This window comes from Balearica regulorum, chromosome 14 (genome assembly GCF_011004875.1).
Source record: "Balearica regulorum gibbericeps isolate bBalReg1 chromosome 14, bBalReg1.pri, whole genome shotgun sequence".
Taxonomy (NCBI): Eukaryota; Metazoa; Chordata; class Aves; order Gruiformes; family Gruidae; genus Balearica; species Balearica regulorum.
This window is the reverse complement of record NC_046197.1, coordinates 812,350-837,737: the sequence shown is the minus strand read 5'-3', so window position 1 is coordinate 837,737 and position 25,388 is coordinate 812,350. Positions and strand designations below refer to the sequence as shown.

At 62.8% G+C, this 25,388-nt stretch overlaps 2 protein-coding genes across 3 annotated transcripts in view; one reads left to right on the top strand and one right to left on the bottom strand.

Moving 5' to 3' along the window:
- The window catches only part of IK (IK cytokine), a 143,764-nt gene extending 131,768 nt beyond the window's left edge, over nt 1–11,996 (bottom strand). The window contains exon 1 of the mRNA XM_075766150.1: nt 11,989–11,996. The gene's annotated coding sequence lies outside the window, so the exon portion shown is untranslated. The remainder of the gene's footprint in view (nt 1–11,988) is intronic.
- CXXC5 (CXXC finger protein 5) overlaps nt 11,526–25,388 on the top strand; it is a 38,619-nt gene continuing 24,756 nt past the window's right edge. Inside the window, exon 1 of one of the 2 annotated variants that reach the window (XM_075766155.1) lies at nt 11,526–11,657. The gene's annotated coding sequence lies outside the window, so the exon portion shown is untranslated. Of the gene's footprint in view, nt 11,658–11,836; nt 11,860–25,388 lie in introns of those variants that run through there. The other variant, XM_075766156.1, reaches the window with a different exon arrangement.

Below are 25,388 nucleotides of genomic sequence, written 5' to 3'. Positions count from 1 at the left end.
CGCTGGTGCCTGAGCAACGTGAGGAGCTGCGATGGGCCGAGCTTGCCGGGTTCGCCCCTCTCAGACATCACAATCTGTGTGGTTCGTGCAGAGCAAAAGGACCCTAGGACCTCCCCAGGGGTGTCTGAGCCACAAACCTTCCTGCTTCCCCCAGTGTGGAGGGCTGTGTCCCTCTCATCCCGCTGTGCCTGGACACGGGTGAAGGTCCCCAGTTGTCTGTGGAGGGTCACATCCTGGCCAGGCTCTGGACTTTTCAAGTAGGTCTGAAGTGGGGAAGAAGTGCTCTTGGAAAGCAAGAGGTTTCATGAGCTAGCCCACGGTCGGGTGGCACGGGCACCCATGGGATGGCTGGTGTGCCTACTACGAGCTGTGACAGTGCTCCTGGCTGGGAGGCTGGGGACAAGGAGCTTGGGCACTTGGGACCTGGGCAAGGGCTGGACAAAATGTGCTCATCACCCCGATTTGGACCGGAATCTGCTATTTTAGTCCCTGTGACCTAATGCTCTGTAGGTGCCTTTGAAAATAGCTGGAGGGCAGTGGCAGGGGCCGGGTTTCAGCAGGGCTCCTGAACCTGAGCCGTGACGGAACAGCACCACGGTCCAGCAAAGCAGGGTGGTTCGACGGAGAAACCCTGAGGAACTGAAATTGCTGAATGTGGAGCAAGGGAAAACGTTTGATCCAGATAATGCCAGAGCACCTGGTTGTTGCAGTATGTGAGAACAGGAAAAGATGGCAGAGTCCAAGGGAATGATGCTGAAGTCATCCGTGTTAAAAATGGCACTAAAATCAGCCTTTTCCTGTGAAAAAATTTGGCTGAAATGAAATTGTTTTTCCTGATGGCAGCCAGCTCCTTCAGGGGTTAACTGCAGCTCTGTCTAGAGAACTGTAAAAGGTGTTTCCGAAATATTTCCACTGCCCCGTTGTTTTTATGGCCAGGAAAGGCAGGGCAGGCCTGCCCGGGCAGGAGGGGGCTGCCGGCTGGCCGTGCAGATGGAAACCAGGTTCGTGAGAGCAAGTGGGAATTTCAGGCTGGGCATTGGGAAAGTCATCCGGCGGTGGGGGCGGCTGGAGGAAGGGACCCCAAGGGATGCACTCCAGATGCCCTGGGGGTTGCAAATGGTCCTCCCTGGCTTGGGGGGACCGTGCGAGGCTGCTCAGATGGAGATGCTGGGGGTCACTTCTGGCCAGCCGCTTTCATGGAGGGTCTGGAGGTGCCTGTGGATGGGGTTGGTTTTTTGGGGACTGTGGAGTTACGTTCAGCCAGCCTCATTCCCCCACCCTTGCTTGGTGTTGGTGGCTGAGACCTTCGTGAGTCTCAAACAAGGGAGAAGACGGAGCGGTACCACACCCTGCTGATGGTGGGTCTCAGAGCCGAAGGGGGCAGAGACACAGAGCTTTGCAGAGCTGAAGGCCACAGGAGATGCTGTGATGGCGCCCAGATGCTTTCCTCCGTGTGCCCTGGGCTTCATCGGTGTGCCCTTGGGTCGGGCTTGGACACATGCAGGAGGCAAAGTCCTGGGGGGACACAGAGGGTGCAGGCCACCCCAAAACTCACCCCAAAAACCATGTTGCAGAGACAGCGGCCAGCAGGCAAGCTTCGCTCTGGTCCATGCTGAGCATCCAGGAGGTTCCCCCTGGCTGATCCCTTCTTTCAGGCACTTCCAGCACTCACACTTGCACCACGTTTACTCCCCCCTGCTCTCCTGTGCAAGCCTTGGCTGCCCCTCTTCCCTGAGCTTTCAGCCCAGACAGGTTTCCAAGTGCTTTATGCTTTAGCTCAGGCCCAGAAATTCATGTCCAGGCTGCAGCAAAGAAGCAGCAGCCAAGTTTGATTTGGGCAAAAAGTATATTGAATTCCCTGACCTGTGCGGCGCAGGATGTGAAACGGGAAGGTGGCTGAGGAGTCGCCTCTCCAAAGCATCACTGTGTTCGCAGGGGAATCCCGGGGGAGCCCAGCTGGGTGAGGAGCGTGTGGGCTCCAGGCTCCACTGTACCTGGGAAGGCATCCCGGGGCTAAACGAAGGAAAGACATGATGTTTTGCGACAGGATTTCTGCAGACGTGTGGCTCACGGCCGGGGGTCAGCCTGCACCCGTGTGCATGGTGGCTGGCAGGAGCAGGCACTCAGTGGCCAGGCTCACCCAGCTGAGTTGAGGGGAATTTTTATTTTCGCTCTGTGCTTTTTCTCGCTCTGAGAAGTAATGAAATGCAGGAGCCAGCATTAATGCACCATTAAGACTGCAAATTTCAGCACACAGCCATCAGGAAATGCAAATACTCGGGTCTACCGTCAGCTCTACCTCTGCTGTGACAGCGGAGGAAGGGGCTGGCACGTGGCTGACCTTTGCTACCGTGATGAAATCCCCAGTGACGCTCAGCTTCTGGCTCTCGCCTCCCGCTCCGAACCCTTTGTCTTCCCCACCTACATCTGGGCTCCCTGCTCTGCCAGCTCTGGGGGGGCACAGGGGGGAAGGGGGTGGCACAAGGTGGTGGTTGGGCTCATCTGTGCCTGTCCGTGGCGGGGCTCCGTTGCTTTGGGACGTCGTGCTCAGACCTGTGGCTTGGGGTGCTCCCGGGGAGGGGCTGGGGTTCCCAGGGGAGCGGGATGGGAGGAGGCAAGCTGTGCCGTGGGTGCTTCAGCCGTGCAGAGATGTATCTGTCCCCAGGCCACCGAGGGTGAGTCTGAGGAAGAGAAAGAGAAGGTCTGTCAGCCCAGGAGGCTGCAGGAGCCCTTTATGCAGCCGGCGAGCTCCGCTTGTTCTACCTCGCGATTGTACTGCGCTTCGCTGGCAGGGACCCATTTCTCCATAAATTTGGGTGGAAGGGAGAGTTTGGCAGAGCCCTGGGCTGCAAGGAAGGATTTACAGCTTCTCTGGCTGCTCTGCGTTCTCCTTGCAGGGCTGGGGCTGCTGCAGAAATGCCCCGTGGGAGGAGGAGGTGGAGGAGGTGGAGAGGGTGGAGGTGGAGGAGGGAGCCTGTGCTGGCATCCATCTGGGGAACGGGGTCCCAGCCAGCACCAGATCAGGACAGCACAGGGGCTGGAGGAGGCAGGATGAGGAGGAACATCCTTCATCCACCCGTGAGTCTGCGGCAACCATGGGGCTGGGAGCTCCAGAGCAGGGGTGGGACCCCCATGCTGGGCTGGAGGTGGGTGATGCTGCCCAGCATGGGCACAGCTAGACACCAAGTCTCCCAGCAATGGGGAATTGATGGGGACACACCTTGCTCACCTCTGGGAAGCCACTGAAATCTTCCAGATCCAGCCTGGCCACGTGCCGTGGGCACCTGGAGCACCTCAGGGCACCTGGAGCTCCTCATCCCCTGGAACACCTCGGGCAAGACCACCGGCTGCCATGGGTCCCGGTGGCGAGCACTGTCTTCCTCAAGCAGGCAGCGGCACACTTCTAGGCGCATGTTTGCTGACAACCGATGGGTTTCCACCACTGGCCTGTTGCCTCCTGCCTGGCTGGCAGCCCAGCAGGTGGTCGCAGGTGCTCCCCCCGGCTCAGGCAGTGCACATCCGTGCATCCCTCCTGGAACACATCGAGCCCAGAAAGCATCTGGGGCTGCTCGCACGGATAAAACCAATCTCCGATAGCTTCGGCTCGCTCTGGGCTATCAGAGGTGATGAGTTGTGCTGCCCCAGATTGCCAGGACAGAACATTTTCCCTCTTTCCACCCGGGGTCTGAGTTTTCCAGGCAGCCTTGGGATGCCAGGAGCAGCGCTGGAGCTTTCCCAGCGGAGCCTCGTGGCTCTTTATTCTTCCCGTCTCTCCTGCCTGCTCTCTTTAACTTGAAACAAAAGTCGCCCGAAGAGGAAGACGCATCTCAAATGTCCCTCCTCTCTCCTTCATAGCGAGCGCAAAATAGGTATCGGCCACATTTCCAGATGGAAACGTGAGGCCTGAGGATGGATAAAGAGTTTTCCAAGGCTTTGGAGCAAGGTGTGGACAGCGCTGAGAATAGCATCGCGAAATCTCAACTGCCAAGCCCTTAGCCTAACCAGAAGGTTATTCTTCTTCCCTTATGCTCATACATATCCATTAGGATGAGACCATATGTGTGAGATGTAGATGAATTTCTTTCCTCTTGACAAGTCCAGTTGGTCTTCCTAGGTAAGGAGATGGTGGTCTGTTCCCATCCAACTCTAGGCTGGCTCTTTGCCGTGATTTCTTGGGTTGTGTTTGCCCCGGAAGAAATGGAGCTACAAGTCAGAGCTTCATGCCTACCTCTTCTCCACGCACCGAGGCTTTCCATGCCAGACATTCCTGGGCAGCTGCAGAGGTCCACCCTGAGTGTGGGGGGTGGGCGAGTGCAGGGAAGCCTTCAGCAGAAGGGAGCAGCAAGGCGGGATGGGGTGGTGGGGAGAAGCAGCTGTCCAGGAGCACCGGGAGCCCATTTGACCTGTTCCCAGTAAGGACCAGTGTTCCCAGTGGGGTCACAGAGAGCTTCCTGGGGAAAAGGCAGCTTCTTCATCAGCAGAAGAGTGGGTGAGCGCTGGCTCCTGCTTTTCAGGTGGCTGCCCACAAGACCTTGAATTGACCCTTGCATGTCTCAGCTTGCCCAAGAATTTGGTTCTGCCCTTGCAGTTGAACTCTGATGTTGAAGGGTCCCTTGAAGATGGAGCGAGGAGAAATATGTTGGAGGTTTCTTAGGTAGTTAGGGATGTGATGTGAGAGACATGCAGTTCTCGCTCAGCCCCTAAGCTTCCTTTCTGGAGGAAGAGTCATCTGGAGGTAGCGGGTCCTTTTGACATCTTCCAATCCATTACAGGCTGCAGATCGGCGTAACGGTGGCATCAGCCTGGATGATGGATGGTGTTTAGGTGATCAAGGGGGGACAGCTTCCTATACCCATAGAGTCAGATCTGTCAGCTTCTTTCAATAGCATCGATCACACATTGCTGCTGATGTCTTTTATGGGCGGTAAATGGGAGCAGAGAGGAGTGCGGTGGGCTTGGGGCACTGCTCCAGCGTGTAAGAGGGAATGACTGTTCCTCAGGTGGAAGATGGTGGAGCAGGGCAAAGGAGCTCAACCCAAGCAGAGAAAGTACCATTTGAGTAGTCCTTTCCGCAAGGAAGGGTGTGCATGGCTCATGTCCCTTTTCTCAGAGGCCTTGTGACCATGGGAGGTGACAGCATCCCTTGCTACCAGCCTGTCTCAGCCTCACTCAGACTTTCTTGCTGCCAAACTGGGTGCAGACTGGGCACTCAGTGGGGTGACCCGTCCTGCCTCCGCAGGGATGTGACGGATGATGGGGGTTTTCCTGAGGAGCCTGGGTTTTCCTAAACCCTTAGGATTAAACCCTGTTCTGAGGTTACCGTGCTTCTGGGGCTCCCAACAGATTCATTTCTTCAGAGCATCCCTCCAGGTTGGTGTCCTCGCTGGCAAGGGGCTATGCTCCCAGGGCTCCTGGTGGGCCACCTCCCCCAAAATGATCCCTGCCATGGTGCAAAGGGTTCCCTGTAACCTGGGGATGGTCCCCTGCTTAAGCAATCCAGAGATCATCTCCTTCTCCTGTGCCCATGGACATTGCTGGCTGCTGGCCCATGTACACCAACGCGTCTGGAGGGATGCTGCCATGAACCAGGTCTTACGCTACAAGCTCCAGGCCATCGCTTCTCCATGGCCTTCAATAAAGCACAGGCGTGCTCTGACGAGACTCATCGCCATCCTCAGGAACCCAAACCTGCCTGCTGAGGCTGCCTGCCAGGAAGGTGTATGGGCAACACCTGGGGTGCAGGCAGCATGGAGGTTGGTGTGCTGGGCAGAAGGCAATGTCCTGGCTGCCATACTGGCGAGGAGGAGGCCAGCACAGCTTTCACAGCGGTTTCTCTATGACTCCTGACTCAAGCATGTCCACATTAGCTTTTGCCATAAGTAACTTCTGATATTTCCCAGGGAAATCATTAACTTGAACGTATTTTTCTAAAATCGCGGTTGCCCTGACCCATTGATGTTTGCTTGTCTGGGTGGATGGCTGCTGCAGGCAGAGGCGGTTTGAAAAGCCCCAGCCAGCCCTGCAGTGGGGCTTGTGAGGAGGGACCATGTCCTCTTGTCCCAAGTGCTGGGGCTGAAGGGCCTTGTCCCACCACAGGACTGATGCTGGATTCCAGATGGTGACACAGCGCTGGCCAGTAGATGAAACATGGGAGGACACGAGTAGAGCAGGAATAATTTTCCCTCTGAGTCTGGCTTGCTCTGCCTTTCAGCTCCTACCTGAAGGGCAACCACCCTGGTCTGAGAACGGGTGTTTTCATGCCACTAGTGTCTTCCCAGACCTGGCTGCTGAGCAGCAGCTTGGGGCAAGCCAAAAATTCGCAGGCGCTAGGAAAGCTCCCGTGTTAATGTGACCCAGGCCCAGCGTCCCCTGCCTGGCCCTGCATCGCGGCGCTTGCCTGTCCCTCTCTCGTTGGCAGGGCTTGGGCAGCGCTTCCATAAACCCCCGGCAGCAGACGTAGGCAGCAGGAGCCACCAGGAAGGCATCCGAGCCGTGCCGACGTGCCCCGGCCCTGCGGCTGCCCGTCCTGCCTGCGCAGGCAGATGGCTTTTGCAGGGCGCTCCGGATGTTGGAGCGAGGCTATTTTGGACCATGTGGGCGTCTGAATTCCAGGCGAATCCCCGGCTCAAAAAAAAAAAAAAAAAAGCCAGCAAAAACCCCAACCCCCCCCAATGCCTGCCAGGGTCCCCGGAGCTGGAAAGGCTGCAGCTCGAGTGTCCTCGTAGCTCTCCTGCCGCCTGGCAAGTAGGCGTGCCCGCCGCTACGCCCGCTCGCCCGGCAGCCCACCCGGCCCACGGCCCGCCCCGGCCCCCCCGGCTCCCCCAGCCCCCGTCCCGTCCCGCCCGCTCGTCCTGTTCCCGGCAGAGGCTCCGTGCCGGGGTGGCCGGGTGTCCCTTGGCACCCATGTGAGCAGCCCCTCGGCCCCCCGAAAGGGCTGATCTGGGGGTGGGGGGTGGGGGGGTGGTGTGTCTCGCCTTGCCTCCCTGCCGCGGGCGGGGGGGATGCTCGGCGTCCCCCGGCTCCCCGGCCGCGCCGCGCCGGGAGCGGGCAGGGGGAAGGCGGCTGCCTGCCCTTCTCCCAACCGCCGCCGCGGCGTCTGTTTGCTTTGAGGCCCGGGTCCCTCCTGCCAGGACATTCCCGGGCAGCGGCTGCTGCCGTTTGCGGAGCAGCCGGGGGGGACAAACGGCCCGGGCTGCACCGCACCCCGCCCTCCCCCCCCGCTGCAAAGGCCAGCCCCGCACCCGCGTCCCGCTCCCCGAACCCCCCGGACCCAGGCTGGGCTCCCGCGAGAGGCACGAACCACGCAGCAACCCCGTGGGCAGCGGGGGCTCGTGTCCCCGTGCGTGTGTGTGTCCCCACCCCCCCCCCAAGCCCTTTCCAGGAAGGGGAGGCCGGTCCCGTGTCTCCCCCCCCCCGCCCCGCCGAGCCCGGCCGGCGTGAGCCGCTGCGGCCAGAGCCCGCGTGGGGGACGGCTGGGGTTAAAAATTAACACAGAGCCTCAATTAGCGGCGGCAGGGGCCGGCCGGGGGCGACGTGCTGCTCGGGGCACCCCCTTCCTGGGACCGGGGCTTTTGCAGCCGGGAAGGTGGGCACTGCCGTGGCCCCCCGCCCCGGGGACGAGGGGATGCCGTGTCCCCTGGGCTTGGCTGGGCTCAGGCAGAGCCCCGTGCCACCCCCCACCCCCCGGGGCAGCCCGTGGCAGCCGGCCGAGCGTGATGGTGGGTCACTCCGAGCCCAGGCACGGGGGGCATGCTCTCCGAGGTTGGCACCCAAAAAATGCCGGCTGCTGCTGCTCCCCTTGCCGGCACCGTCGGGGCCAAGGGGAGCAAGCTGGTTTCTAAAAATACAAGGGGTTTGTGCCAGCCTGACTCCAACTTGCCGGGACAGAGTGGGGGGGTCCCCTGGCACAGCATCCAGAGGAGCTCATCCACCTTCCCAGTGCTGTGTCCCACCAGGTTCCCCCATCCCAGGGGCTGAAGGAATCCAGCCCCCTCCCCAAAATCAGGGATGTCACCAAGGTCTGGGGCGCCCAGAGCAGCGTCTGGCTGGATTTGGGTCCCCTCCACCAGCAGACACCCCGCACCCGGTGCGGAGGAGGTGACAAGCAAGTGCCAGCTCTGTAACCCACTTGGATGGCAGCGGCCTGGCTGGGGGGGTTTGGGTTGGGTGTTTTGGAGCGTGTTTGCGCTCCGGAGGCTGTCGGGACGCGTCTCCCGCTCACGCAGCCTTGGCAGCCCTCCAGCTGCTGTCCCATAGTGCCCTGCTGCCACCCGGGGGGGCCATGGACCTGCATGACCCCCACCTCACTGCCGCAGGGTCGGGCTGCCCACCATCACCTCCACGTGCTGTATCCCTCTCCAAGTTATTCCCGGCCTCTGCCCGGAGCCGGGCAGAGGTCCTGGATTCGCTCCCTGGCCAGGGAGGAGGCAGCACAGACCCCACTACGGGACCCTTGTGCCCAGCATGGTGGGGAAATTTTTGGCACCGGTTCTGGCAGGCAGAGACCCGAGGCAGCGCTGCTGTTTGCAGGCAGGCTTTCCACCCTTGCCATCCGTTCCTGTCCCCTGTGGCCTCCACCCCCATCTACCATGCCCTCTATCCTGCCACCCTTGCCTTCCATCCCTGTCCCCCTCACTCCCCATCCCTGTCCCCCTCACCCTCCATCGCTGTCCCCCTCACCTTCCATTGCTGTCCCCCTCACTCCCCATCCCTGTCCCCCTCGCCCTCCATCGCTGTCCCCCTCACCTTCCGTCCCCGGCCCATCATCCTCCATCCCTGTCCCATTTGCCCTCCAAACTCATCCCTGCCATCCTCCATCCCCAGCCCCCTCACACTCCATCCCTGTCCCTGCCATCTGCCGTCCCTGTCCCCCTCACCCTCCATCCTTGCGCCTCTCACCGTCCATCCCCGTCCCCTTTGCCCCCCAAACCTGTTCCCCTGTCCCCCGCAGCCCCCAGCGCACCAAGGGATAAGGGTCCAGTAGCAGGATGGAGGCTCATGGGCTGCGTCCCCAGGAGGACACCCTTGTCCCCATGCCACGGGGATGTGCCAGTTTGGGGGCACTGGGGGACCACGTCCTCCCCAGGGCTGGGGCACTGGGTGCTGGGCAGTGGGTACCAACTCGAGGATGCTGGGGAGCCTGGAGGTTTGCTGGGGAGCACTGGGCTGGAGCCTCAGCTTTGCTGCCGCCACTGTAAGCAAGTCCCTGCTTGGCTCTGTGCCTCAGTTTCCCCTCTCTTAGAGGACTTCAGCTCTCAATAAAGGCGATTTTCGTTCACGTGAGTTTTCCACACGTGCTGAGCAGTGAAATCCCGCTGCAGCCGGGAGAGGACCTTTGGTGGGCGGCAAACTCCAGGAGCAACCGCTGTGGGCCCTGCCTTTGCAAGGGGGACATCAGCACCCTGCAGCTTGTGGTGGCATCAGGGGATCGGGGTGCACGCGGGTCCTTAAAAATAGCAAGAAAAGGGCAAATGAAACTCCCTGGGTGAAGCCCACCTGGGTGAGAAGGTGTTGTATGCTGGGCAGCATCGCCGGCGTCACCGCAGCCGGGCTGTGTCGACTGGGGTGTGATGTTGGTGGGATGCTGTCCCCTCTTCTGCGTCACCAGTGCCACCCGCGTCCTGCGCGCCTGGCACGAGGCTCTTCCGCCGCCTTTTTTTGGGGGCGAGAGGCTGAATGGCAGAGGCAGGCAGGCGAGGAGCACTGGGGAGGGCGAGCAGAGGAGCTGAGGGTGCCGAGCTGGGGCCGGCAGCGATGCCAGCCGGGGACCGGGCACAAGGGGTGCCCAGGAGGACAGAGCAGTGCCCCCCCACCATCGCTGCCCCCCAGGAGGGACATTTTTGGGAAGCCAGAGCATCGTCACAGCACCCGTGTTTGAAAATCTCAGTCGCTAAATATGCAAAAGGCGCATAATTAACGAGACGTGGATCAAATACAAACAGTGCATCCGTGCTGCTCGCCCCCCCCCGCCCCCCCCCCCCAATCTTAGATTTTTTTTGTTTCATTTTGAGGCGGGAGCGGGGTGGGAAGCGATTTCGCATTCCTGTGAAAAAAAAAAAAAAATCAACGGCAACACAAACCCAGTTTCATTTTTGTCAGGTTTCTGCTTTCGGGAGGTTTTGGGTATTTTGCTGGCAACCGAAAAGGCTGTAGGAATTGGGGGTGGTGGGTTTTTTTTGGGCTGTTTGTCTCTGGAAGGCTGCTCTCAGCTGAGGAGTGGGGGTTTAATGAATTTTTTAAACTTCCAATTTTTCAGTGCCCACCCCTCAAAGGGAAAAAAAAAAAAAAAGAAATCTCCCCCCCAGCAGCACAAAAAAAAATTCCTATCAAAAAGTTGAGTAGAAAACTTCTGGGCCAAGCATGTCCCCCCTGCAGGGGCCAAACCTCAGGGGGATTTATCCCCTCCCTCCGGGGGACTTATCGGTAGCATCGATTATCTGCTGTTTGTTCAGGGGGATTCCAACCGCTGATGCACCCTGGGGACCGGCAAGGTCCCTCCCGGTGGTGGGTGGCAGGCTCGGGGGCTGCAGTTGGGGTCCCCCACCCCCGCAGCCAAGCAAAGCTCCCTGTGGACCCAGGCGCGGTGGGGGGGCTCTGCACCCAGGGGTGTCCCCCCCCTGCACCCCAGGCACCCGGGGGGTGACCCTCACTTCTGTGCCCTGCTGTCAGCTGCAACCCAAGGCGGGGGGGGGGGGTACAGAGGCAAGTGGGCACGTGCGTAGGGACACCCCACAGTGGGGACAGAGGGATGGGGTGCATGCAAGGAGGCACCCCGGGGGGGACAGAGGGATGGAGCGCATGTTGGGGAGCACCCCGCGGGGGGTATAGAAGGATGGGCACCCCACAGAGGGGACAGAGAGGTGGGGAACACTCTGGGGTCACCCCACGGGGGGGACAGAGGGATGGGGGCCACCTGCCGAGGTGAAGCTTCATGGGATGGGGGCTGGAGGAGCACCCTGGGGTGCCACCCCACGGAGCACATGGATGGTGGGGCGCAGGGCAGGGTGACACCCCTGGGGCTGGACGGGGACAGGCACGTGGTGGAGGGGCGGGGGGGCACGGGGAAACATACGGGGATGTCACCCCTCGGGGCAGAGGGGGGCGGGGGGAGGGACAGCGGGGGCGTGGGGGGGACACTCGGCTGACACCCCATTGGGGACGGGAGCAGACTGGGGGGGGCACGGTGGTGTGACACTCGTGGGGGCAGGTGGGAAACGAGGCGGGGGGGCGCACCATGGTGGCACCCGGGGGGGGGGCAGGTAAGACACGGGAGCCACAGTAGGGTGAAACCCGTGGGGGGCAGATGGGATACGGGGGGCACACTCCCGCACCACCCGCGGGGGGCGGATGGCACATGCCGGGGCAGAGCGGGGTGACACGCGTGGGAGCGACCAGAACACGGGGGGTGGGGGGGGGGCAGGTGTGTGTGTGTTACACCGCGATGGGGGTCGGGCGAGTCGCGGGGGGGGGGGGGGTGCGGCGGGCGGCGCGCGCGTGGGGCGGCGGGGGGCGCGCGCGGCGCGGCGCGGCGTGGCTGGGCGCGCGGGGCGGTCCGGTCCGGTCCGGGTTTTGCCGGCAGCCGCGGGCAGCGGCGGCGGCGGCAGCGCCGTGCAGCGATTCGGGGGCTGTGCACTCCCAGAGCGAGCGGCGATGTGGAGGTGGGTGTGCGGCGGCGGCGAGGCACCGTGCCCGCCTCGGCTCCCCTCTCGCCGGGCCCCCCCCCCCCCCCCCCCGCGTCCCCGGCACCGGGCAGGTGCTGAACCCCCCCACCCCCCACCCTCCTTCCCTCCCCCGGCTCCCGGGCAGCCCCCGCCGCTCCCGGCAGCGCTGCCCGCAGCGGCGGCGGCTCCCGGACCGCCGGTAGGTGCCGGCCCCCGGGGCCGCTCCGGCGGGCGGCGGCGGAGTTGGGGTGCGCGGGGTGGGGGGTGCTAGAGAAGGCGGAGGGGGGGGGTGTGTGGAAGAAAAAGTTTGGCGGGGGGCGGCTGCGGCTCGCCCCGCTCCGCCCGGCGCCGTTACCGGGCTGCCCGCGGCGGCGGCGGGGCGCGGAGCTGGCCGGCTGCCCGTCTGCCCGCGCCGGGGCCCGGCCGGTGCTGCCTGCGCGGCGCCCGAGCGGCCCCGCCGCTTCCCGGGGGGGGGCGGCGGGGTAACGAGCAAAGTTTTTCTCGGTGCGGCTGAACCCCCCGCCGCCCCCTTCCCCGTCCCCTTTTCCCGGTACTCCGCACCCCGGCGAGGATGCTGTGGGAGCCGGGGGGGAGGGATGGGGGCGAGCTCCCCCCCCCCCGGCCCCGCCGCCCCGGGCCGCCGCGGCATCGCCCGGTGGTTTCCCGGGTGACAATGGTGGCGGCGGGGCCGGGGGGCGGCGGGGGCGGCCGCTCTGGCAGCGCCGCGGCGCCAGAGGGAGGCGGCGCGCCCCGGGCAGCGGGCAGCGCGCGGGGCCGGCCGCTGCCACCCGCGGCGGATCTCGCGTGGGGGTGCGGTGGCGGGGGGGAGCCCCCACCCGGCGCCTGTCGCTTGCAGCGGCCCCTCCGCGCTCGGGTGTCCCCCGTGTCCCCCCCCCCCTCCGTGGGTTGCTGTCGCCTCCCCCGGGGTAGCGCCGGGCTTCAGCGGCAGTTTGGCTCCTCCACCGGTGACCAGCAGCCGGGTGGCCGTGGGAGCGGCGCCGCTCGCCATCGCCCAGCCATGTGCAACAACTAACCCAACTTTATTATCCTCCTCCCCTTCCCAAGGAATGCCCCCCCCTCACCCCCCCGGTTCGCTGTCAGATGGGATTCCCAAACCTCCCGCTCCCCCCAGCTCCGGCGCGGAGGGCACCCATCGCACCCCGAGACCCAGAGATCCCGCCGGATCGCTGTGGCCGCTGTGTAATATCCCCCGTATGCGCCTGGCGCGGGTGCTGCCAGCTCCAAAGCCATCGTGGGGTTCGTGAGTGATGCCTGAGCCCTGGGATTATGGCACCAAACTCCGCCGAATCGCGGCCCCACAGGCCCCACGGTGGTGTTGTGTTGGGTTTTTTTTTTCCCCCCTCTTATTTTATTTTTATTATTACTATTTTTTTTTTCCACCGCATCCGTCAACCGGCGACGTCCTTCTTGCGGGCCCGTGTTTGCTTTGGGTCGGTTTATTCTTTGCTGGGATGATTGATTAGGGAGAGAAGGAGGGGGGGGGTGGGATGGGGATGGGGGGGGGCAAAGCGCCGCCGCCCGCCCCGCTCCGCATCCCACGCATAAACAAAGCTGCGCACACATCCTGCGATAACGGATCACATGTGTGCGCCGTGCCGTCGCCCCTGACCCCGGCCGGGCAACCTTTACCCCCCGCCGTCCGCTCTCTGCAAGCGACCCCGGGGGGGGCGGGGAATGATCGGGGGGGGGGGGGGCTGACGTGCTGTGGGGATGGGGGGGTTTGAGGGAGGGTTTGGGGAAGGGGGGGGGATGCACAAGCCCGGCTACCTGGGGCGCGGGGCCGGAGCCGGCGGAAGTTTTGTTTCTCTGGAAACGGGCCCTTGCTGTGTCAGCAGCCCCTTTGTGCCGCTTTGTCCGTTCCCCCCCCCCGGCCCCCTCGCCCAGCGGCGGGGCCGCACCTGGGGCTGCGGAGGGATGGACCCCCCCCTCTGCTCCCCATCCCCTCGCTGCTCCCTCCGGGGAGTTGAGTTGCATCCCCCTCCCCGGGAGGGCAGCGGGGTTGAAATGAGGAGGGGTCGGATGGGAAGGTGTGTGTGGGGGGAGGGCAAGGTGGTGACCCCCCAAAGGTACCGCTCAGCGGGAGCGTGCGTAGGCATGGAAACGCTTCTCCGTCCGTCTGTCCATCTGTCTCTCCTGAAAATTTCTATCCGGAAAAGCTTTGCAGAACCATCTTCTCCAGCAGCACCCCTGTTCCCGGCATCCAGACCCAGCAGGCACGCCAGCTCTCGCCTCCCCGGCTGTGCTGGCGGCTCTTGCCACCGCATCGAATTCAAATCGGTCGCGGCATCACGTGGGCTGAGCCTCGAACCTGAAAAGTGTCACCGCGCGTGGTGGCTCCGGCTCCCGGTGTATACCCACCGAAGGCCCGGCAAACCCGGGATGCCGGTAGTGGCATCACCCCGACGATGCCGCCCGGCGAGCTGGCAGATGTCGCGCCCTGACCTCGGGGCCAGCGTTGGGGTGTGCGTGCGTGGGGGCCACAATGACGGGATGACAGGGACGCGCTGGCGTGTGACAACAAAAGCAAAGTAACAAAGGACCCGTCGGTGGTGCTCAGAAGTTCGTCCCGGCCCCCCGCCGCGGCCGTCCGGCACCGTCCGGGGATTTGGTGGCCTCGTGGGCAGGGAGAGGGCTCTACGTGTTTGCCAGCCGGGGGGGGTGCAGGCAGGGGTTTGGGGGGGGGGTGTTTGTGCCGGGTGCTATGCACACATACACGCACACACCCCCCCGCCTCAGTGGGAAGGAGGCAGGAGGCGGCCGAGTCGTCCTTGACATGGATTTTGTGGTGGAGATGCGGGCAGCCGGCGCCGTGCTGCCAGGCGTCTGCCTGTACCTCCTGCCCGTGGCGCAAGGTGGGCGGGCAAGGGAGAGGGTCTCTGGGCGCCGTGCCCCGAAGTTCAGCCTCTCCCTCCTCTTCCTCCTCCTCAGCAAAGGTGGGTGGAGGGGGAGATGCCGTGGGGACACGCGGTGGGGTGTTTTCGGGATCCCCCACCCTGGGGGTCCCTTGCCCACCGGCATCCCCAGTGACACCAGGGCCGTTCCAGGCTGTGGCCGGGCAGGTGTCGGCGGTGCAGGTGCTGCTTGCCTGGGACCTGGGGACCCTGCAGGACTTGGGGGTGGCGTCCTCTCCCCAAAACTGTCCCCTCTGCCACGGCTGCTGCTGGGGGGCTGGGAGGAGGGCCGGACCCTGGGCGCTGGGCCCTGGCAGCCAGCATCCCCCGGCACCTCCTGCCACGGCTGCCCGAGGCTGGGTCAGGCCCCGGCTGGTCTGGGACCCTCCGCCTCTGTTACCCCCCAGCAGGGACATTGCCCGGGGTGGCGGGAGTGGGTGCTGCCTCTCCTCGCCCCGCCGGTGCGTTTGTTTTCCCGAACCCGGCCGTAGGAACAACCTCTTGATTAAGTGTATTAATAGTTAAACTTCCAGCTCATAGCTTAAACTCACCAGACCACGAAAAGCTCCCTCCTTTACTCATGCTCTGTTGCTCAACTAAAATATTGCACTCCAAAGGGTTGGGTTTTTTTTCTTTTTCCCTCCTTTTCCCCTGACTCGACTTTGACTCCTGGGAACGTGGGGGGTCTCGCAGGGCTTCCCCGCCTCGGGGGGACCCCTGGTTGTCCCCGCTGCCCCCCCCGCAGCCACCCCTCTGCGAAGTGCCCGGGCAGGGAGGCTGGGAGGGGGCTTGCCTGGCTGGGTGTCCCCCCATTGAATGGGGCTCTTGAGGCCCAACCAGGCTGAGGAGGAGGATGGGAACCAGCATCTTGGGGAAATGGTGGCCCCCCACGCTGGTGGGGACATGGGGACAGGCTGTGGTGTCTGGGATGGGATGGAGCTGGTGGTGGTAGTGGGTGTGTGGGATTGGCGGTTTCCTGCCAGGCAGGCGATGGGGCAGGAGGAACTGTGGGAGGTTCAGCCACGTCAAGTGCTGGGGTCCTGCAGCGGGGTGGGGGCATCCCCCAGTTGTGGCACAGCCTGGGGACGGGTGGGTTGGGAGCAGCCCTGCGGAGAAGGACTGGGGGATACTGGTGGGTGGCAGATGGGACATGAGCCGGCACTGCACTCGCAGAAAAGCCAGTTGCATCCTGGGCTGCATCACTGGCAGTGTGGCCAGCAGGTCGAGGAGGGGATGCTCCTCTGCTCCGCTCCGGTGGGACCCCCCTGGGGCACTGCGTCCAGCTCTGGGGTCCCTGGCACAAGGCAGACATGGAGCTGTGAGAGCGGGGCCAGAGAAGGCCACCGAAACGGTCTGAGGGCTGGAACAGCTCTGCGATGGCTGAGAGAGCTGGGGTTGTTCAGCCTGGAGAAGAGAAGGCTCTGGGGAGACCTTACTGCTGCCTTTCAATGCGTACAGGGGGCTTATAAGAAAGACGGAGAGAGACTTTTCTCCGGGGCCTGTAGTGACAGGACAAGGGGCAATGGTTTTAAACTACGAGAGGGCATGGTTAGGTTGGACATAGGGAAGAAATGTTTTACAATGAGGGTGCTGAGGCCCTGGCACAGGGTGCCCAGAGAAGCTGTGGCTGCCCCTGGCTCCCTGGAAGTGTTCAAGGCCAGGTTGGATGGGGCTTTGGGCAACCTGGGCTAGTGGAGGGTGTCCCTGCCTGTGGCAGGGGGTTGGAACTAGATGGTCTGTGAGGTCCTTTCCCACCCAAACTGGTCTGGGATTTGATGAAAGGGGGCAGTGGCATAGGATGGACAAGAGGGAAGAGCAGAGGGGTGGCTGGAGGAGGAACCAGCCAGGAAAGCCTGGGCCCAGACCGGTGGGGAGCAAACGCGTGGGTTTGCTCCTGCTCAGGTACAGCTCTGCTGTGGGGAGCGGGGCAGGATCAGGCCTGCAGCAGACTTTGCCTTCACCAGAGGGACCTGCCCTGGTGGGGAGGTGGGCTGTGACTCCTCGTGCAGGGGAAGCTGCTGGGGGAGCATCAGGGCGTGGGGGCGAGGAGCAGAGCCTGTGTCCCCATCCATGCACCGTGTCCCTTGGGATGCTGCAGTGTTGGAGCCCTAGGAGAGCTCCATGGAGAGCCAGGCAGCAGGATGGTGTGACCCCAGTGAGTGGCTGAGGGTGACCTGTGCATCCCATCACATTTAGAAGAGTCCAAAGGGCACATTTTACCCTGGCCAATGGCCCTTGGGTGCCTGAAGACCAGTGTCGAAAGAAGCTTTCGGGTCCATCAAACATCTCAGCGCTGATGGTGTGAATGTGCCGTGGAGCAGGCCCTCGCCATGCCCAATATTCTCTCCTTTCGGGGCACTGCAGGGCTGGGGGGGCGGCGCATCGATAACGTCTTTGGAATGGTTTCATCCTGGCTTGCAAGCAGGTGGAGGGCAGGGACTGTCTGAGATGACAGCCCTTGCCGCACATGGGTGGCAGCCTGTTATTATGTGAATAAAAGGATTTTTAAGGTCACAAGGTTTTCAAGAGGCTGCCTCGGTGTCTCTGGTTTCCACCCATCCATCATTATGGCGTGGAAAAGGGACTTGAATAACGGCCCTGCTGTGTCCACCTTGTGAAGGCTTGGTTCCCAGGCCGTGGTCCTCCTTTGGTATTTGTGGGTCCAGCTCTATGTCCTCGTACTCAAACAGTGTTGCTCCTACCAAAGCATCTTCCATTGCCTGAACTTGGATGTCCTTTGTGCTGGGAGGATGAGGACCCGACACCTCCACAGAGTGATGCCTATGGCGTGGTGGCCCAGGCGCGGGAAGGTACGTGTTGGCCTCGACCCTGGAACTGGTGACAAAGAAAGAAAATGCCGTTTTCTGATTTTCCAGGCAGGATGTGCTTTTCCATCTCCACTCTCCCGGCTCAGAGAGCTGGGAGCTGGAAAAGGGCTTAGGTCACTGGCTCTGCCCCATGTCAATGCTGCAATACACTTCTTCAGGGAGCACGATGTGGGCGATGGATGGGACCTGTGCCATGGTGTGAGATGTAGGCTGTCATTTCTGGGTCACTTCTGAGATGGGCTTCATCCCAAGGATCTGGTTGTCACCTTCAGGGCACTGGCTACTGAGTGGTGGCAGGGCTGGGGAATGGTGCTGTCTTGGCCCCACGGGCAGTGAGGTGCTTCTGTGTGATTCCAGTGGGTTCTGGGTGGCTGCTGCCACCCATGAGACCTCAGCTGACCCCGGCATATGTTTGCTCTGTGCTTGCTGGGCTTCCTGGGGATGGCCCAGGCTTGAGCAAAGGCTGAGTTTGTGCTCTGGTATGATGAGATGGGGCATGGTCACCTCAGGTGTCCTCTGGTGCTGCTGCCTCTGGTCATCTCTTGGTTTGCTGGTGGTTGCCCGTTGTTGGAAGGCAGCCCTGGTCTTGCCTGTGGCTGTGCCTTGAGGAATGTTTCATTTTCGGCTTTGCAAACCCACCTTGAGGTCATTCCTCTGCTCTAGCTCTTCATAGGGATATCTGGGCAATATCCGTCTCCCACGGTCTTCCATATGGGAGTCTGGCTGTGCCCAAACAAGCAACGCAGCTCCATCACTCAGACCCCAGGTGGTCTCTTGGTGTCCCCAAGGGTCGTGGGGTCATTGGTTCTCACCTATTTTTGCTCAGACTCACCCATGTGGCTTTGGTGCCTCTTTGTCTCCCTCAGAGGCTGGCCGAGAAAGGAGGTTTGGGGTCCAGGTCTGAGCCCTGAGTCTCTCACTTGAACATCCTGACCCTGAAGGGTCCCAAGTGTTTGGAGATCCAGGTGCTCTCAGCTCTGCAGCTTCCGTGCCCTGTAGACTCTTGTCCGCTGCGTCCGCTTGCTGTTTGGAGACAGGTTCCTGCTCTCCAGCCTCTCCTGGAGCTGGAGCATGGCCAGGGAGGACCATTCATGCCTAAGGACCGTTGATGTCTTGGGGATGGCTTGAGACCCTTTGATGCTGATGCAAAGCCTGATGGAGGGAGGTCTACACCCATGGGAGGTGCAGACCAGTGCTCCGCCCTCTGCTTTGCAGGAGTCTGTCTTTGGGTCCAGGTCAAGTGTGTCTGCAGACGTTGCTTGGAGGCTGTGTGGGGTCTTGCCTCCTTTCATAGACTCATAGAATGGTTTGGGTTGGAAAGGACCTCCAAAGATCATCTAGTCTGACCCCCCCTCAGACAATCTAGGGACATCTTTCACTAGATCAGGTTGCTCAAAGCCCCGTCCAACCTGACTTTGGACACTTCCAATGATGGGGCATCCACAACTCCTCTGGGCAACCTGTTCCAGTGTCTCACCACCCTCGTTGTAAAACATTTCTTCCCTATGTCCAACCAGTCCCTTCCCTCTTTCAGTTTAAACCCGTTGCCCCTTGTCCTGCCACTACAGGCCTTGGTAGAAAGTCTTCCTCTGTCTTTCCTCTAAGCCCCTTTATATGGTGAAAGGTCTTTCAGCAGGTCCAGGTCTTGACTGGGCCATGAGGAGGTGAGGGTTGGAAGTGGCTGGTGGCCAGGATGTGGCAGCAGGCTTGCAGACAGCCAGGGCAGCCGAACCCGGGGCTGCGAGTGCCGGGCTGGGTTGTTCTTCCCCACCTTTCCATCCCGCATCCCTGCGTGCTGGGCTGGCATCACAGCAGGGAGGTAGATCCCAGGCACCCATCGCTCCCGGGGTCCCCACGGCCGCTCTCTGTCCCTGCGCCCCGCTGCCGGCCAGGGACTTTTTCCCCAGTTCCTGCAGCCGGTGGGAGTGAGCGGCCAAGGATGGCTGGCTCCGGGAGCGCTCCTCTTGCCCTCTGCTTTACCTTCTGCATCTCGCTAATCTGATGACCAGAGGTATGCGAAGCATTTCAAATATGGCCTCGTTAGCTGGCTCCGGACAGAGCACGCAAGAGGCGTTTCTTCACACTCCTATTCCAGCCGGCCGTTGCCGTTCCCTCCTCCCACGGGCATCCCGCTGCTGTTTGCCCCGTGCCGGCTGGGATTGGCACAGCTGGTCAAGCCCATGCTGCCCGGCCGAGGGATGGATGTGTCCCTCTGCGGGTCAGTTCTGTGCCTGCGGCCGTGGGGGGACGCCGGGTCCCATGGTGGTTTGAGAGCGTTGCTGGGTGCGTGGGCGAGGGACGTGTGCGTACCGATGCTGGGGAGCCGGATGTCCCCTCTGCCCGCAGCCTCGGCGGTGCCCAAGCCTCCCGCAGCACGCCCAGCCCGCGGGAACGACCTGGAGGGGCACCCCAGGGCACATGTGATGGGGGGCTTGGGGGGTCCCAGGGAGTCCCCTGGGAGCAGTGGGGTCTCTGAAAGACACCAGGGTGGGGGACGCAGCACGGTGGGTGCTGGCCCTGGTGGGAAGCACCCGGCAGGGGGAGTGGCCCTGGAGGGGGATGCAGTGCAGCTCTGGGCACAGGGGAGGAGGGCCCTGGGGTCCCCCGGGAATGGGGTGCTCCCCAAGGAGACTGCAGCCTGGCTCCGGCTGGCTCTCCGGGGTGGTCCTTGTGGTGCTGTGCCCGCAAGGGTGCCATGGCCCCCACCTCGGGTCCTGTGCCTTTGCCTGACCTCCCCCCTTGGCATGGCGAGCGGAGCATCCTGTCCGTCTGCCCATCCCTGTCTGTCTGTGCCTCCCCACGCCCTCCGTGCACATCACTGGCTCGGCACACCGTGCTCCCCGCTGGAAGGGGCCCCATTGCCGACGGCACTGCTGTGTTTCCACCCGGCCCCGGCCGCCTGCCCGCAGTGCTGGTGCTGGTGGGGACCCTCCGCTGTCGACGTCCCCGGCGTCCCCTGCCTTGCTGCGGCGGCAGTGGGAGCCCGGCAGCGTCTCCCCGCTCCGCTGAAGGAGCTATTTAAAGCTGGGGTGGGGGGGAGAAAAATAAATGTGGAAGATGATGAGGGCGGCTCCGGCCGCCCTTGGGGACAGCTGGCCCGGCGTCGGCGTCCCTGGGGAGGGGACGCCATGGCCTGGCACGGCCCGGCACAGCCCCGGCAGGGCTGGGAGCTCGACGCCAGGCGTTTGCGCTTTAATGCATCAGGACAGCTTGCAAATTCCAGCCTGGCGCGGCAAGGTGCCGGCCGCGGTCGAGCGTGCGCTGTGTCGCGGCCGAGAGGGCCGCGCTGCCATAACCGGTTAGCTCGCTGGCCGCCGGCGGGGCGCGAAGGCCGGTGGGGGGCTGGGGACCGGGACCGGGCTGTGGCCAGCCCCTGCCTCCCGCCTTGCCGGGGTGGGCTCTGCACAGCCCCTTGCTGCAGCCGAGGCGGGGGGCAGCCCCGGTGCGGCGGTGGCACGGCATTGGCCTGAGAAGGGCAGGTCTGCAGGGACCCCTGTCCCCCTTGTTCCCTCTTTCTGCAGAGTCCCTTGTGCCCCCCGCCCCCATCTTCAGACCTGTCTGCAGGGACCCCATCTTCCCTTTTGCAGTGCCCTGCGTCCCCTGCTGTGCCCCCTCTTCTGCAGGGACCCATGCCCCTCTGTATGCAGGACCCCTGTCCCCCTCCCCATTTGCAGGGACGCTGTCCCCCGTTCTGCAGTGCCGTGCCTTTCTGCAGAGCCTCCTGCCCCCACTTCTGCAAGGGCCCCGCCCCCCATCTTCAGGGACCCTCGTCTGCAGAGCCCCCTGTACCCCCCTTCTGCAGGGCCCCCATCCCCCCTGTCCGCAGGGACCCTTGCCCCCCTTCTGCAGAGCCCTGTGTCCCCCCCCATCTGCAGACCCCCTGTCCCCCCATTGGCAGAGCGTGTGACCCCCCAGCACCGATGAGGACCTGTAGGCGGTTCAAGGGCAGCCTGTGCCATCTGAGTCCCTGGGGAGAGGGGGTGCCCCATCATCTCTACACATGGGGAAACTGAGGCAGGGAAGGGCAGCGCTGCTGCCCACACCCCTGGCTGGGGACCAGTGGCAGGGGATGCTCCTGGGGGTCCCCGTGCGTCTCAGCTGTGGGGGGGTGCAAACTGGTGGCGGATAGTTTTCCACCAAATCCTTTCTAAGAGGCGGTTTCTCCTCCTTTCCCTAAATATTTCCTAAATGTTTGAGCCTGTCAGTCGAGCCCAGACCCGCAGGCTTTGCCTCCATCGCCCGGTGTGCCCGCATCTCCCCGCCACTGTGTCACCTCCCTTCTCCCCATCTGCACATTCGGGTTCCTTAAATAAAAAAGCCTTTAAAAACATGTATCGGCCACCTTGTTGGGAAAAAACGGTGTCACCTTGAGTGCTAAACCCACGGCACCCAGGGCTCTGGGTGCTCCCCAGTCTCGCTCCTGCCAGGAGCAGCCGGCGGTCGCTGTGTCTCCGGCCGGCGGAGGATGGGGCTTTTTTTCTTTGCGAAGGCGTTGGGGGATTAGCGAGAGGATTAGTAAATATGACCCCAGGTAAAGATTAAGACCAAAAAAAAAAAAAAAAGGAAAAAAGGTGGTTTTTTTCCCCCATGCTGATGCGCTGTGAAGATTAAACCGGGATGAATTCAGGCAGTGGCCGGGGGTTTGTTTAGGGGTGGGGAGTGACAGGGAGGGGTGAGGGGACAGGGTGGTGATGGGGGCTGTGTCTGCAGATCTGGAGATGCCAGAGCTGCGGGAAAGGGGGAGCGTCAGGCTGGTGGCAGGTCCCTGGGGGTCCCCAGGGGCCGGGCTGCCTGTGGCTGGTGCTGGCTGCAGGCAGCCAGAACTGGCAGCGGGTGATGGGGACGGGGTTTTTTTGGGGGGACATGTGTCTTGGTAACCACAGCCAGCCTAATCCTGGAAATTACTGGCATTGGGCTGTGGGGTGGTGGCTGCAGCAGCTTGTCCCAAAGGCTGATAACGCAGCAGATAGGGCTGGGAAACACCCCTGGCAGCCGGGAAGAAGTGCCCCCACTGCCCGCAGCTGCCCCCATTAAAGATGGGACATCCCACAAACCATCCCACCATGCAACTGCCTCTGAGGAGACCTGGTGCTGAATACTCGGGCGGTGCAGCTCCTCGCCAGGCCAGGCTCCCCTCCCTTGGTGGCTCTGGACCGTGGGGCCGGGAGGGATCCTGGTGGAGTCCTAGCAATGTCAGCGTCCCCGGTGGTCACACTCCCCTGGGAAGCACTGGGAAGGGGGAACAAGGGGTCCCCTCCAGGACATGGAGGGTCCCCGCTGTGCTGGGGACATCTCTCCTCCCGCAGGCATCTGGGAGGGGACCGACTTCCCTGCCATGGTGGTTCTGCATCCCTTTGGTGATGGACGGGAGAGATACTGAGACTAGAGGCAAAGGAACTTGGGGAGACCCCAATTGAGACCCCCCCCCATGGCTGTCCTGCCTTTCTGAAGGACCACACGACCAGTATGTGTACTGGGAGGAAACTGGAGTGGCCTCTCTGGGGAGGATGGGCAGTGGTGACCCTGAGGCAGCTGTGTCCCTGTCCTTTTTCCTCCGTGTCCGTCCAGGGCAGGGCTGGCCCCTGGGGAATTCCTCTCCTGGGAGCCCGGACTTCTCCCCTGGCTCCATGGGTGCTCCGGGGGTGAAGCGGAGCCAGCCGTGCTTCGGGCATCTCCTGGCGGGGTTCACCCCTCTGTTGGGGCTGACCCTTTTTGGGGGGGCTGAGCACTGGCTCAGTGGTCAAACATTGTTTCGGGGGGCTGAGCACTGGCTTGGGAATCAAGCATCATTTTGGGGGGGGGCTGAGCACCAGTTTGGGGGGGCTGAGCACTGGTTTGGGAGTCAACCGTTGTTTTAGGGGGCTAAGGACCAGCTTGGGGGTCGAGCATCTCTTTGGGGTGTTGAGCACTGGGTCAGCGGGCTGAGCACTGTTTCGATGGACTGAGTGCTGGCTCGGGGGCCAAGCACCGTTCTGGAGGGCTAAGCACTGTCTTGGAGGTCAAGCACTGTTTTGGGGGGTTGAGCGCTGGTTTGGGGGTCAAGCACCATTTTCAGGGGCTGAGCACCAGTTTGAGGTCTGAGCACTGGCTTAGGAGTCAAGCACCATTTTGGGGGGCTGAGCACAAGCTCAAGGGTCGAGTGCCGGTTCAGGGGTTCAGCGCTGGCTTGGAGGGGCTCTGAGCACTGGCTTGGGGGTTGAGCACCTGTTTGGGGGGCTGAACACTGTTTCAGTGGGCTGAGCACTGGCTCAGGGACTGAGTGCCAGTTTGGCAGGGCTGAGCAATGGTTCACAGGGTCTGAGCGGTGGTTCTGGGGTCGAGCTCCAGTTCAAAGGGCTGAGCACCGTCTTGGGGGTCAAGCACTGTCTCAGGGGCTGAGCAGCTTTGCAGATACCATGCCACGGGGACTTTGGTGGGTCCGGCCACCGCTCGCTCGGGTGTTGCACAGCCTGCGGGATTGGATCCAGCGGTGCAGACCAACGGGCAGCCAGTGGGCCAGATCCTGCTGAGAGTGCTGGGGGACACATCCCACTGAGGGTGCAGTCCTGCCTCGCACCCCGTGCTGCAATGCTGGGGGCTGGTGGTGTCTGGGGGGGGTTGTTGCTGTTCCCTCTTGGCGGCCACGGGATGGGGACTAGCACGAAAAGCCGACTGTGGGTCCCTTTGCTGACCAAGTGTGTGGGTGCATCCCAGCACTTCCTGCCTTGGTTTCCCTCCTGCAGCAGAGCTCTTCCTGGGGTGTCTCCGCTGCCTCCTGCCCATGGGGGTTCAGTTGTCCGGCTGTTCTCCCACTGGGCTGCTGTGGGGCATCCCTGCCTGAAGAGGCAGGGCAGGCGGGGACGGGAAGGAATGCCTCATCCCCACGCCCCGTGGCAGGGCGGTGCTGCCCTGGGTGATGCTGGGGTACCAGAGCATCCCTCTGAGTATTCCCTGGGAGCTTGGGTACGGTGGGGTGTGCTTGCAAGCCCTCGCCCGGCCAACTCCATGCTGGAGCCTGAGCCCGCTCTCCCGGTGATCCCAGCAGCCATCACCGGGCCTTCTCCTGGAGCAGAGCTGCCCCTTGAGCTGGTAGCCATGCTCACACCATAGTGCTGGGGTGTGAGGGGGTATGTGTGTGGGGGGGTGTGGGGAGCACAGTTCCCTTCCTGCTGAGCTGCTGCTGTCAGAGAGGGGAGAACCCCCCTCTGCAGGGGCCTGCAGGTCCGGGGCAGTGCAAGGAGGAGGTGAAGAGGACCCTGAGGTGTCTCCCAGCCCCAGGGCAAGGAAGGGCACAAGCCCACTTCTTTTGCTTCGCAGGCCACCTCAAACTCGGCCATCCTGGCGACCCGTCCGTCACCCTGCCCGCACCAGGGATGGCAGCAGCTGCACCTTCCCCTCTGCCCCAGGGGACCCCAGGGGACGAGACTTTTTCCTGGTGCCAGGGCTGTGTCATGTCCCAGGGCTCGTCCCTCGTGCCGCCCCTGTGGCAGCACCTGCACTGGTAGCACCGTCGGGCTCCTCATGGCGTTTCCTTTCTTTCCATGGGATGCAGCCCTCCTCCTCCTTGGGGATGCTCCCCGCCATGGGGCCGGGCTCTCTCTGCGTCCCTCGGAGCAGGTCACGCTAGTGCTGTGTCTCCGTGGGCTTCCTGGGATGTGGTGGCACTGGGAGCCATGCAGGGTGTGATGGTGGTAGGAATCCCTTGTAGGAGAGGGAGGAGTGAGGCCAGTGGGGACATGGGTTTCACCGCATCCCATCCTGGAGGACAAAATAATCCTGCTCTTCCCTTCCCTGGCTGACTTTGCCCTGAGATGCTGCTGGCTGTATTCCCAGCTGCCCCCAAAGCTGTCCTGGGGGGGGGTGACCATGGCGTGAGGGGCCAAGGGTCTTCCTGTGCCCATCCTAAATGTGCCCAGGAACCCCATTCTGGAGCTGGAGTGGGTGCCCTGGAGCGAGGAGCAGCTCCTGGGTCCCTCAGGAGCGGGTACACCCCACCCGGCCCCACTGCC